This window comes from Trichechus manatus, unplaced genomic scaffold (genome assembly GCF_000243295.1).
Source record: "Trichechus manatus latirostris isolate Lorelei unplaced genomic scaffold, TriManLat1.0 scaffold00033, whole genome shotgun sequence".
In the NCBI taxonomy this organism is placed as follows: domain Eukaryota; kingdom Metazoa; phylum Chordata; class Mammalia; order Sirenia; family Trichechidae; genus Trichechus; species Trichechus manatus.
The window spans coordinates 4794996-4808765 of NW_004443969.1; the positions used below are offsets into that span (position 1 = coordinate 4794996).

The window sequence follows — 13770 nt, forward strand, 5'->3', positions numbered from 1 at the left end:
CAGAAACCCCTTTTAAAATGCCCACAGAATTATTTTTGAAGTTCTATACCCTCCTCTGGGTAAACCTGCCTTTTCTTCGAATCAGCATTCAAGATGCATTATAAAGTTCTCATTAGATTTTACTTTTTTTCTCTTTTATTTAATTACTAGAATTACAAGAGTTCTATTTTCTACACATTTTCATGGCAAATGTACATCATTTCAGATACATTAAGGCTAAATAATCTTTTGTGAACGAGCCTCAGGGGAAACTTAACTGCCATTTGTAACTTTTTGTGCAGGAAAATGAATTCTGAGTTCCAAACAACTGATTTCAAATGAATGTTTGGAAAGCTACCCATTTGCAAGTGGAATTTTTTTTTTCTCTATATTTTTTGCATTCTCAGCTGTAAGTCTGACAAGGTCATCCAATGGAATGGTCCTCGGAAAAGTTCGTCCAGACAGGCAGGTGATGGTCAGCACCCCAAGTTAGCTGGTGCCAAAACAATTTTATACCTTGAAGAGATTGGAACCTCTTGTTATTTCCTTGACCTTGCGCTCACTCAAAAGGGCAAACCTAGACAATGCAGTGTAAAGTCCATCCTGGCCACTAGCCTTGGGACTTTAGAAAAGTAACTGAGTCTCTTAGTTTTTCCATATATAAAATAAGAATAACAACGTGATGGAATATTGTAACAACCAGAGACGTATATGTCTCTAATAGCACCTGATATTTAAAATAAATGACTAACAAATGGGAGCTGTTATTATTAATAATCCAAACCGTTGTTGAGAATCAGAAAGACTGAAGATTCAAATCCGTTTGATTCAGCAAACAGCACGTATTGAGCCCTTATTAGCTAAGTGGCACTGTGCAAGGTACAACAGGGATGCACAAGTTGACAGAAGGCAGGGTAATGGAGCCTGAAGAAGATTCTAAGATGGCAAACAAACAATAGGAGCCAACTCTGATTTGCAGACACATTTTTTTGTTTGAACATCTTTATTCTGCCAACCACATCATAACACCCTTCAATCACACTCCTAGGTATTTACACACTGATTTGAAAAAGTACATTCACACAAAAACTTGGGAATGAGTGTTTATAGCAGTTTTATTCATAACCAAGATGTTCTTCAGCAGGTTAATGAATAAACAAACTGTGGTACAACCATGCAATGGAAAACTATTCAGCATTAAAAAGGAATGAGCTATTAATCTGTTCTACAACGTGGATGAGTTTTAAATGCATACTGCTAAGTGAAAGAATCCCATCTGGAAAGGCATATTGCATGATGCCTTTCACAGGACATTTTGGAAAAGGCAAAACTATAGCAATGGAAAACAGACAAGTGCTTACCAGGGTACGGGAAGGAGGAGGGTTGACTAGGTAAAATACAGTTTATATTTTTAGGGCATAGAAGCATTCTGTATGGAACTGTAGTGGTGAATACATGACACTTTGCATTTGTCAAAATCCTTAGAAACTTATAGAGTGAAAGAGCGAACTAGAAGGTTGGGGGATTCCAAGATAAAATGCAGCTGTGACAATAGAACCTAGCTGTGTTACATGAGTATGATATAACCTCACTGAAGGGGGTTGGGGAGAAAAGAGGCTAACCTAAGTAACTTTGCAAAGGAAGGGAAAGTATAAGACTAAAGACAAATGGAATTGCACATAAGTACTGTAAAGTTAATTCTTACAAGTGGTATAAGCTAACAGTACTGAAACCACTATACATGCACACCTCGACTGAAAAAGTAAGTAAATGGATTGCTGATGGTGGGAGTCAGGTTTCTCATTGTTGGTGTAGGAGGTTACAGACACACAATGGGGGGAGGATGGAATGATTCATATAGTACAAGATTAGAATCAGAGATATCAGTATGAATTCATGTTTAGATACTTAATGTAGATGCAGATGGATAGTTATAGATATAATTATCATATGTGTATATAAATGGGTCAGTATACATACATATATTTCCTAGCTGTCTGCCAAGAGTTCTACAAACAATGATATAAAAGTACCAATGAGCACATCCAGTGCCTAGACCTTGGTTTCTAGTGTCATTCTCCAAAGAAACCAGGGTTCTTTCAAATAATAGATGATTCTGGGGCCAGGACAGGAAATATACAAGATGAGCTTGAGCCTGGAATGTCATGTAGTACCAGAAAGTACTGAAATGCCAGACAGATAGATAGATAAATAAAATAAAAATAGAGGCAAATATGTCAAAAAGATGTAGGTGCTAACCTGAAAGAGCTCCAGTGGCCAAACTAGAACAAGTTGAGCAAAAAAAAATAATAAAAGTAGCATTGGATTATAACCCAAAGTATAAAACAAATATCCATGAGTTCATATTGATTAAAAAAACCTATGAGTTCATACAGATATAAATAAATGATGAAATAAATAAATGAGAAGAAGAGACAAATCTTCCATATAGAATAATTCCAAATAAAAGAATTTTGAAAAACTGTTATAGTCCAGAGGAGGCTAAGGAGATATGATGACTAAATGTAATGTCCTATCCTCGATGGGATCCTGGAATGCAAAAAAGGACATTAGGTAAAACAATTAATAAAGCTGAATAAAAGATTGAGTTTAGCTAATGCTAATGCACCAATCTGGGTTCCTTATTTGTAACAAATATACCATAGTAATGCAAGATGTTAATAGGAGAAACAGGGTGTGGGGTATATGGAAACTCTCTGTACTATCTTTGCAACTTCTCTATAGCCATAAAACTATTGTAAAATGGAAAGATTACTTAAAAAAATAAAGAAAATTACCTTGTAGCACAGGATAATCTGTTCTAATAAAGTTCCACTGTTTTTGCTTGGATCATCCTGTTCTGACCTTTCCTGACATCACAATCTGTTCCAGGTTGTCCTCAGCTGTGACAGATTTAGGATAAACACCCCAGTACTTCTCCCTTTCCTTTCAAGGAGGACCTGTGTGTCTTAGGTGCTCCAGGCTCATTATGTCCTGCTCTGAACAGCCACACCTGCCTCCACACAGCTCTCATCTCTCTCCCTTTCTTTCCTCCTGTTTTATTTTCGCTTTCCATTCTTCTCACCTCTAAATTTTGAAGCTATTTTTTAAGCCACTGCTGTTGTTAGCTGCTGTGGAGTCTGCCCCCTACTCATGGTGACTCCATGCAAAATGGAATAAAACGCTGCCTGCTCCTGCACCATCCTCATGATCAGTTGCAGGTTAGACAGATGGTTGTGATCCGTAGGATTTTCATCGGCTGATTTTCTGAAGTAGACCACCAGGGCTTTTTTCCTAGTCTGTTTTAGTCTGGAAGCTCCACTGAAACCTTTTCAGCATCATAGCAGCACACATGACTTCACTGACAGATGGTGGTGGCTGCTCATGCGGTGCGTTGGCTGGGAATCAAACCCTGGTCTCCCACATGGAAAGCGAGAATTCTACCACCAAAAGCTAGCAGATTTGCTACGTACTAGAAACTTTCCATATGCTGTTTCTAGTCCTCCAATTTATAGATGAGGAGACCAAGTCCCAGAGTGTTTAAATAACTATTTCAAGGCTATGTGGTTCATAAGTGTACATGTCTGTCCAAAATGAAGAGCAAGCATTTTTCTCCCCGACACAGGCCCTCCACACCAGCAAGTCATTGCAGCATCTTTCTTAAAGCATTCTAGATTCTCTTTCTTCAAGCATGTGATGCAACAGGATAAAGAATGTTACTACTCAACTTTTGAAAGGAAACTGATCATGGTTGGGTGTGAAGGAATAGGTGGGATAAAAGGTTAATAGAAGAGGAGATAACCAAATCCTAAGTAAAGGCAGTCTTGAAAAAAAATGCAACTATGATACAATTGCCATCCCTGGTGAACCAATGCATCCAGGAGAGAAATTGTAGGTGTGGTGTTCCTCTCTATCCCCTCCCTTGCACACAGGTGGCTCAACAGGAACATTGTGGCGTGCTCTTGCTCAGTCAGCAAACCCTATGGGCCCTGAAGGAGCTCACCACCAGTGGAACTCATACAAGAAGGAACGAGGCTTCTTAAAAGACCTCAGCTTGGGGCTGTGCGCATCAGGGAGAAAAAAGACACACCTCCTAATTTCACCAGCGCTCATCTGCTGAAAATCATAAGAAATCGAAATGCTACGTGAGGACTCATTCACATGAAGCTTTAAATTGATGTGTTTAAAGAGATTGAACAAACTCTTTATGTTACAATCTGGCATGAGCTTTTAATATTAACTACTACATATTTTATAGACGGTATTTTTTGCCAAACACTAAAACAAACATTAAGATGCTTTTGCCTCAACTGGTACGGTGCGTGCTTCCAAAACAGTGGTATAAAAAGCAGCATAAAACACATCATAATCATATAAATCATCTGCATTAAGCTCACATTTGCCATGAAAGTGGCAGTTATTTTTCATCTACAGACAATTATATCTCAATTACTTACTCTCTGTCATGGAAAATTTTATTAAAAACCCTCATTTCGTTGATGTAAGGATACATTTTGTTTGGAGAGAAACATAATTTCTAATTTAAACTAATGAAAGATCTAGGCATTTTGAATTAGTGAAGGGCTGATGGCTATTGAAAAATATGCAGCTTTATTAGTTTCATATACAGCAATAACACAAACTAAGCTGCAAAGCTTACATTAGGAAAAGAAGAACCTAAAAGAGAGTTGGCCTTTAATGAATGGCATGTGCAGTGCTATATGTCTTCTCAGTAAAATGTAGAGCATGAAAAAGTTTCTTCCATGAATAGTTTAAATGCACTTCCTGTGTTATCGTGTTTAAATTTTGAATTTGCTTAGCAGTTCTTTTCTTTTTAACTATGCAGGTATATTTGCCAGATCTAAATCATAAATCTGTCTTGGAAGAAGTACAGCCAGAATGCTCCTTAGAAGCAAGGATGGCAAGACTACATCTCACACACTTTGGACATGTTGTCAGGAGGGATCAGTACCTGGAGAAGGACATCATGCTTGGTAAAGTAGAGAGTAGGCAAAAAAGAGGAAGACCCTCAATGAGATGGATTGACATAGCGGACGCAACAATGGGCTAAAACATAATAATTGTGAAGATGGCGCAGGACCAGGCAGTCTTTTGTTCTGTTGTACATAGGGTTGCTATGAGTCAGAACTGACTTGATGGCACTTAACAACAATAAATCATTATAGATTCAGAATTACTACAGTTCAGACAAATGAGCTTTTTTTGTGTGGTAAGGGAGTGGTTTAATTAAACTCTAGATAAATTAACTAATCTTAAATAATATGCAACATATCTATAGATTATAGATTGTAAGTTTTCTAAAAGGATTAAAACAAAACAGAAATTTCAAAAGAAACATATGCTCTTTGAATTTAAGAAAAAAAAGAAAGCTAAAGAGGAGTAATTACCAATGTATTAGGTTGCAGTGGAATGATTTTCAGAAAATAAACTACTCTGCTTTCAAATCCAGCCCTGCTATCACCTCAGGATATTGCCATTTATAATTTTAGGGGAGAATATAGAAGACATTTTCTTGGTTTAATACACTCTTTGTAGATGCTTTGTAAGAGTATTTCAGGATATAAGAATGACTTTAATCCTACTGCACCCTTTGCATTTTATGTCTGCCAAAGAATAGCCTGTCACTTCATGGGCATGGCAGCCAGGCAGGTTCCCCCAGGAATAATGGCATGGATCAGCCACAGTGGTAGCAGGATGTGACTCCCCTAGCTACTACAGTAAGTCCTAGGGTTAGGAATGTCTGACTTACGGACAACTCATACTTGTCCTTTAATGTTATGTAAATTTTTCCTCACTTTGAAACTACTGACCCAGTCCTTACTGGCAACAAATTCTTTATCGCAATCATCTTCACTTGCTGCACGTGCAGCTTTTACATCCTTGAAAAGGCTTCAAGACTTTTCCTGCACTACAGAAAGGCTAAATAAGAACCGCATGCGCCTATTCCGACTTACCTACAAATTCGACTTAAAGACAGAGTTAGGAACAGATCTCGTTCTTAACCCGGGGACTGCCTTACTCAAGAAAACATACACACTCAGCTTTATTGAAGTAACAGTATAAGATATTCCACTACTTTATATATGAAATGAGAGAATAGCTATTAACATAAAGATTTTATCGTAAAAGAGTGATGCAGGAATGGTAATCGTTTGCTATCTACTTTAACCATCACCCATCTGTCAGTTTGTTGTACTGTGGTGGCTTGTATGTTGCTATGATTCTGGAAGCTGTGCCACCAGTATTTCAAAGTAGAAGAGTCACCCATGGTGGACAGGTTTCAGCAGAGCTTCCAGATGAGGGCAGACTAGAAACAAAGGCCTAATGATCTACTTCTGAAAATTAGCCAATGAAAACTCTATGGATCACAACAGAATATTGTCTGACATAGTGGTAGAAGATGAGCCCCCCCAGGTTGGAAAATACTACACAATAGTCACACATGGGCTCAAACATACCAACAATCATGAAGATTTAGCAGGACTAGGCAACATTTCATTCTATTATACATAGGTCATCATGAGCTGGACCAACTGAATGGCAACTAACAACAACAAATTTAATTTAAATTTCTTGTGTCCTGTTGGAATAAAATATAGCTTACTCTGAGACCTCTTGTCATAACAGAAGAGATAACTCCCTTCTATGAGTTCTCTGTAATCCTAAACTGACTTCATTGGTCTTGCAAGTATTAGAGAATGGGAATCCAAAGAAGAGGAAAGGAAAAACTGCATGAATAGAATTCTTTGACCCCAGTCTTTGTAACTAGACCTAATAGATATCTATGTTTCTCAGGTGATCGACCCTTAACATTGTAATGCAGCATGTAAAATGTGCCATTGGGCGATGTAATCAGTTATCTAGGTATTACCAGTTTAAGTCCGTAGAGCAAAACCTGTCTTGGCATAATACCTACATCACTGATCATATCACCCAATGGTACATATTCTTACTGTATGACAATGTCCAGCTGGCTAACAGAAAAGGACCGCTGCAACAGTAAGCACATGCATAATTTTTGGAATGACAACAATTAAGAACTAAATGTCTTCAACATTCATTTGTCAAACATTTATTAAGCTCCTTCTGTACTACATTTCCCCTTAGATTACTAGAATTTACTCATTTAGTAAAGGTAGCAATTTTTCTATACTATTCTTTGTTTCTCAGACCTAGATTAATAATATAATAAAATATTGGTCAGAAAACATTTATTTAGGTAAATATACTAATTATCCAGTTATTATAAAGCTCTTTTTATATCTAAAATATCAAATGATCAGTATAACTTCCAGGGACATTAACACTTTCTTTTTGAAAGTTATGTCTTACACATAAGCCAAGATTCAGTCTTTCAGAAATTCCTTTTCCTTTGGAACTAGCAATGAAACAAAATGGTGGAAATACCATTTAAACTCTCTAAATCCACTTAAGACTGGGCTTACAACAGGGAGAAAAGTAAATAACATCTTTAAATGTCTAACATATGGGCTCTACTTGCTTTTTGCTGTAAGAATTTCATTCTTAAAAGACTGATTTACTACTTTTAATCAATTTCAACTCCTGTTGCCATGCTTTATATTTTCGTTAATCTATTCATTATAACCCTTGTTTTCCAATAATCCTGAGATGATTATGAAATTGGACAAGATAACCTCTTATTTTGCATTTATTTTTATCAACAATCTCTTTAATTCATAACATGCATGCAGAAGTGCCCCTAGGTATATAAGTAGTAATAACAATGGAGCTGACTATTATACATTGAGCATTATTTTAAATTCTTTACATATATCATCTCATTTAATTCCCATGAAAACCCTCTAATATGGGTAACATTATTACCTCATCTTATAGATCTTGGAGAAGAATACTGAATATTGAATATACCATGAACTGCCAGAAGAACGAACAAATTTGTCTTGGAAGAGGTACAACCAGAATGCTCCTTAGAAGCAAGGATGGCAAGACTTCATCTCATATACTTTGGACATGTTATCAGGAGGGACCAGTCCCTGGAGAAGGACATCATGCTCGGTAAAGTAAAAGGTCAACAAAAAAGAGGAAGACCCTCAACAAAACAGATTGACACGGTGGCTACAACAATGGGCTCAAGCATAACAGCAATTGTGAGGATGGTGCAGAAAGCTTTTGAAAACTTGCCTAAGATAACATTGCTAAAAGTGGCAAGCTGGAACTCAGGCAGTGTGATTCCAAAGCACACATTCTTAACAATTATGCAATATTGCCTTCTGAAATAGATGGTTTGTCTTTGGCTGACAAAACATACATATGTCAAAAGTTTCCAATTTGTCTGCTTTTAAGAAAATGATAACTAAGGTAAATCAATCTCTTTATTTAACAAAGTCAGTCTCAAAGGTAGAATTTCAGATATCACGACAGGCAAGTAGGGCAGATGTGAGTGGTCGATCAGTGTTCCTCCTGCCCTGAGATAATTTCCTGTCTGATGACAAAGGGAAGAGTTAGAAATTGCTGGAGTAATATAGAATTTGTAGATTTCCAAGCAAGATGCTATCAGGATTAGAATTTAGATTTGAAAGAATGAGGCACGAGTTGCTAAGACTCTAACACAACACAAGTCTAGCAGAATAGCTTCGGAGAGCCTGGAAGAGTGAAATATGGAGAGGCAAGAGAGAAGCTCTTTCTGGAAAGATACCTGGAATGGATGATTAAATGTCTTTTTGGGGTGCCAGTCCCTGTGCTTGTATATCTTGCAGATTAGCAGACTTAATATTCCCTGCAGCCTTGGTCCTGTCTTTCCTGTGAAAATGGGGGTTTCAATAGCACATAAGGAATATTGTTGAGCTTCTCTCTGGGTTAACATCATTTCTGGCTTCTGCAAATCTAGCAAGCAGAAAAGTATAATGTGGAGGGTTTTATATGCTATTCTTTTAATAGGAACAATAAATAAATCATCAACATAAGATGATAGCCATGTTGCTTTAGGCAAGGCAAGAGTAGGGGTAAGACTAGGAATGCAGGAGGGCCTGGAGTCATACCCATTTTTCCTTCTCCTCAAAGCCTGGGGCTTTGCGAAAGTTAAGTTAAAACCACTGGTTCTGTAGGAAAGGGACAGCATATAGAGTGTTATGACCAGAGTTCAAGTATCAGTTTTACCACGAGATTTGGGGACAGACTCTAACTCTTTGACTGAAATTCTTCCATCTGTAAATCCTGGATGATTGTTGAATCCTGAGTGCCCTTTGAGTGGTTCAACCATCCTCAGTGTCAGAAAGGCTGAAGGATGGACTACCACAGTGGCTCTCACAAAAATCACAAGACCAGAATGAGCCACACTCACTCCTAGTCCCAGGGTTCCCTCATCTGCAGACAGGACCACCAGTTAAGCCACTGGTTCTCAATTGGGAGCAACTGTGCTCCCCAGAGGACATTTAGGAATGTCTGGAGACATTTTGGTTGTCATAACTGAAGGTACTGAAGGTGCGCTAGGGGCATGTAGTGGGTAGAGGACAGGGATGCTGCTAAACATTTTACAATCACAGAGCAGCCACCCACAGCAAAGGATAATCAGATCCAAAGTATCAGCAGTGCTGAAGTTCAAAAATTCTGAAATAGATCAAGTGAAGCCAAGTGGATACAGGAAATATTAAGTTTATTTGTACTGACTGAAAGAGTCTCAAATGAAGATAGAACAGATATACAGTATCTGCTATCTCCTGAGCATTCAGACTAAACTCAGCTTCAATTTATAATTGAAAACTATCCTGCTGTTGTTGTTAGGTGCCATCAAATCAGTTCCGACTCATAGGGACCCCATGTACAACAGAACGAAACACTGCTTGGACCTGCACCATTCTCACAATTGTTGTTATGCTTGAGCCCATTGGTGCAGCCACTGTGTCAATCCATTTCATTAAGGGTTTTCTTCTTTTTTGCTGACCCTCTACTTTACCAAACATTATGTCCTTCTCCAAGGACTGTTCCCTCCTGACAACATGTTCAAAGTAGGGAAGATGAAGATCACCATGCTTGTTTCTAATGAGCATTCTGGCTGAACTTCTTCCAAGACAGATTTGTTTATTCTTTTGTCAGTCCATAGTATATTCAATATTCTTCACCAATACCATAACTCAAAGGCATTAATTCTTCTTCGGTCTTCTTTATTCATAGTCCAGCTTTCACATGCATTGAGGTGATTGAAAACACCACGGCTTGTGTCAGGCACACGGAAAACTATCCTACCATATCTTATTCTTGGTCTACTTCTCAAATTCATTTTAAATCTTCCCCAAACATTTCCCCAAAAGGGAGCATGGATAGCTCTATTCCTATTAACTATTTTCTACATTTGCCTGTGGCTTTCTTATTGTGCCATTATAGAATCTGAACCCTATAACCATAGTGGTCAGGGGCAGAGCATGTACACTGTGTTTTATTTGTGGGTATCTTTTCTCCACTTGGCCCTGGTTTCCTACGTGCCCTTGACTTATTGCAGTCTTAATTGTCTCCAAAATTTAAGCTATCTTCTTTCCCCTGTTTTTCTGTCCAAGAAATTAAATATTATAAGTGTTTTGTCCAGATAATTACAAACACTCTCTTTAGTAACTGTCTTTCGAAAATCAATTGTAATCTGTAAGGCAATATATTGTAAGTATACTTCATTACTTACTGTTTCTGCTCTTATCCCAGTACTATGTAGTTCCTTCTTCATTTCATTATATTCTATCAAAAATAATTACACGTTGCACAGAATTGTAGTTGGCTTTTAATGATAAACTAAAATTTTATTGCAGGAGCTTGAACATTTTATAGATGTTTCTTTGGTGATTGTTGTTGTTAATATTTTAAGCCACTAAGTTTTTGGTAATTTGTTGCAGCGGCCGTAGGAAACTAACACAGATTTTAGTACAGAGAAGTAGGGTATTGTTGCGACAAATACCAAAAATGTATAAGTAGCTATAAAATTGAGTAGTGGTTAAAGATTGGAAGAATTTTGAGGTTCTTGATAGAAAAAGTTTAGAATGCCTGGAAGAGATGGTTGTAGAAATATGAAGATTAAAGATGCTTCTGCTGAGGTCTCAAATGGAAATGAGGGACACAATATTTGAAACCGTAAAAAAAAAATCTTTGTTATAAAGTGGTAGAAAACATGACTTAATTGTTTTCTACAGTTGGGTGGAAAGCAGAACTTGTAATCCGTGAACTTGAGTATTTAGCTGAAGAAATTTTCACATATAGTGTGGAAGGTGTGGCCTGGTTTTTCCTTGCTGGTTAAAGTACAATGTGAAAGGAAAGAGATAAATCTAGATAGAGAAGTGAGAGAGAGGAAAAAGAAAAAAAAACTGTTAAGCAAGAAGGAAACAGCACTTAACAATTTAGAAAATTCTTAGCCTATCTAGTGTACTCTGGAGACAAGGACAAGTGTGTGGCTGGACAACATTTTCCTAAAGAGATTAGGTATGTAACCCATGTATCCCATCAACCATCTCAGGAGAAGGCAAGGATAGAAATGGGGTTATACGGGAAAGGTCTGTGGAAGATCCTCTTGTCTAATGGATTCCCTTAACGTACATAGGAGATCCACAAGAGTTTTGAAAATGTTATACCACCAAGAACATTGCCATCTTGGACTGAAGGGGGCAGAGACAAGATGAAAGGAAGGAAAACTCAGACTTCTGGAATTCTAGAGGCGGGGAGGCGTGGTCAACATGGCGGATTAGTTAGGCACTTCCTATATCCCTCTTACAACAAAGACCTGGGAAAACAAGCGATTTGATTCTATCTGAACATCTGACAGCCCTGAACAAGGCAAGGTTAAGAAATCCATCTGAGTCATACCTGAGAGGAAGATGGTTTGAAAGAGGTGAGGAGCACTAGAGCCGCGGCAGCGACACAGCAGAGACACAGCCACGATGGGCCGCGGTGAAGCAGGCAAACAACTGTGCTGTGCACATGCTGGAGAAGCAGTTTCCACATCGAGAGACCCGGCAGCAGAGATTCTGCTTGGACTCTCCAAACCAGTGAAGAGCAGCTCCCAAGAGTCTAGGATAAGTACATGTGTACACCCTTTGGAGGCAAGTTAAAAAAAAAAAAAAAAGCCCATTTGGGAAAAACTTCTCCCCCTTTTACCTCATACCTCCGCTCTCTCCACAGGATTTAGGAAAAACTTCTCTTCCTTTTACTGCCTCCCTCCCCACTCTGCACCAGGAGACCACTGGGCTGGAAATAGATCCCAAAAGGTGCCCTCACCCATTCTCCTGGCCTTGGAGAGATAACAAATAAGCTGCTGGCTCCCCTAGGCCAGGAGCACAGGGTCAGCACAACTCCTTTGCTGGCCATAGAAATCAGGGGTCCGCAGACTCTGAGTGCCATACACCCCTGTATAGACTTGTGGGGACCCATCTCAATGGCGTTGGCCCTCACTACCACAGTACAACAGGGCAGACAGCTGAAGTTTAACTTCAACTGCTTCAGCTGTGAATGGGCAGACTTGTGATCCTCGAAACAGCCCTGCCACTCAAGTAGGCACTTTTATTGATCTGCAGCAGGGTCTTGAGGACAGGTGATAGCTCCTAAAGTGCCTAGTCACCTGCTACAGGAGTTCAGGAAGGAGTGGTGCCCTCGAGTCTTTGCAGCCAACATAGTGGGGTGCTCTTAGCCTGGCTGCAGAAATCACCTACCTATTCACCCTAGAGAATAGGGACACGCTTTTCTTTCAGACTCTCAGGGGCAGCCGTCGGCCCCTTGCCTGGCTCACCACGTGATCCCCTACCACAGCCAGAGTCCAGTGCCTGCACCAATCACCCATGCCTCTCTAGGACTGGGGTGAGAGCCTGCATCACACACTTGGTGATCGACTGCCTGCACACCCAAGCTGATCCCATATAGGAAATTTTAATGAACTCCAGCGTGCACATACTTAGTTACAGAACCAGCTACCTGGTGACAGGACATTAGAGATCAAAAGGTGTCAAAAATCAAACTAGTGCACACGAACAGCCTATTTGGGCATATCAAAACAAAACAAAATAAGAAGCCAGGTCTCACTAAGCAAACACAAAATAAAATTATAATAAATTATTGATGGCTCAGAGACAACAGTCAATATCAGGTCACATAAAGAGGCAGTCCATGATGGCTTCAACAAGCTCCCAAAATAAAGAATCAATAAATTCTCTGCAGGAAGAGAACTGCTTGGAATTACCAGAGACAGAATACAGAAGATTAATATACTGAACTCTTCTAGAAATAAGAAAGGAAATTCGACAGAATGCAGAAACAGCCAGGCAACATATAGACACAGTAGTAGCAGAACTTAAAAAAGTTATTTAAGAACATAATGCCAAATTTAACAGGCTGCAAGAATCCATAGAGAGACAGCAATCAGAAATCCAGAATATTAACAATAAAATTTCAGAATTAGGCAACTCAATAGAAAGTCATAGGAGCAGAATTGAGGCAGTACAAGTTAGAATTAGTGACACTGAAGATAAAGCTCTTGACACCAACTTATTTGAGGAAAAATCAGTTAAAAGAATTAAAAAGAATGAAGAAACTCCAAGAGTCATGTGGGACTCTATCAAGAGAAATAATCTACGAGTGATTGGAGTACCAAGACGAGGCAGGGGGGATAACAGAAAATACAGAGAAAATTGTTGAAGATTTGTTGACAGAAAACTTCCCTGATATAATGAAAGATGAGAAGATATCTATCCAAGATGCTCATCGAACCTCACATAAGGTAGATCCCAAAAGAAAGTCACCAAGACATATTATAATCAAACTTAC

At 38.7% G+C, this 13770-nt stretch overlaps 1 protein-coding gene across 3 annotated transcripts in view; it reads right to left on the reverse strand.

Moving 5' to 3' along the window:
• Positions 1-13770, reverse strand: part of DPP10 (dipeptidyl peptidase like 10) — a 1865365-nt gene that overhangs the window by 1836389 nt on the left and 15206 nt on the right. The window lies entirely within an intron of this gene.